The 314-nt window shown below is 71.7% G+C and overlaps 1 protein-coding gene across 1 annotated transcript in view; it reads left to right on the top strand.

Moving 5' to 3' along the window:
* The window catches only part of THEMIS2 (thymocyte selection associated family member 2), a 7598-nt gene that overhangs the window by 6901 nt on the left and 383 nt on the right, over nt 1-314 (top strand). The gene's annotated exons all lie outside the window — the stretch shown is intronic.

The following is a 314-nucleotide window of genomic DNA, read 5'->3' as shown; positions in this document are numbered from 1 at the left end:
CGGCGCCCGGGGGGGGGGGCTGACCGGGGTGGGGCTGCCGGACCTCCGGGCTCCCCCCTCATGCTCCGCTGGGGACATGGGCAGCCAGCGGGGTCCCGTGGGGGCTGCTTCTCCCCATCCCTTGTCCCAGATGCGGGGGGGACCCAAGAGTGCCCCACAGGATGGGTATCCCACAGGGTCTGCCCCACACCCTTGTACCACACACGGGGGGCACCCATGGGGAGACCTCCTCATCCCCTCGTCCCACGCCGGGACCACGGCACGAGGGGAAGCAAGGCTGGACCTCAAGGGCGGTGGTGCAGTAACCACCACCC

This window comes from Chaetura pelagica, unplaced genomic scaffold (genome assembly GCF_000747805.2).
Source record: "Chaetura pelagica isolate M959 unplaced genomic scaffold, ChaPel_1.0 scaffold158, whole genome shotgun sequence".
Lineage (NCBI taxonomy): Eukaryota > Metazoa > Chordata > Aves > Apodiformes > Apodidae > Chaetura > Chaetura pelagica.
This window is presented reverse-complemented; position numbering and strand designations above follow the sequence as displayed.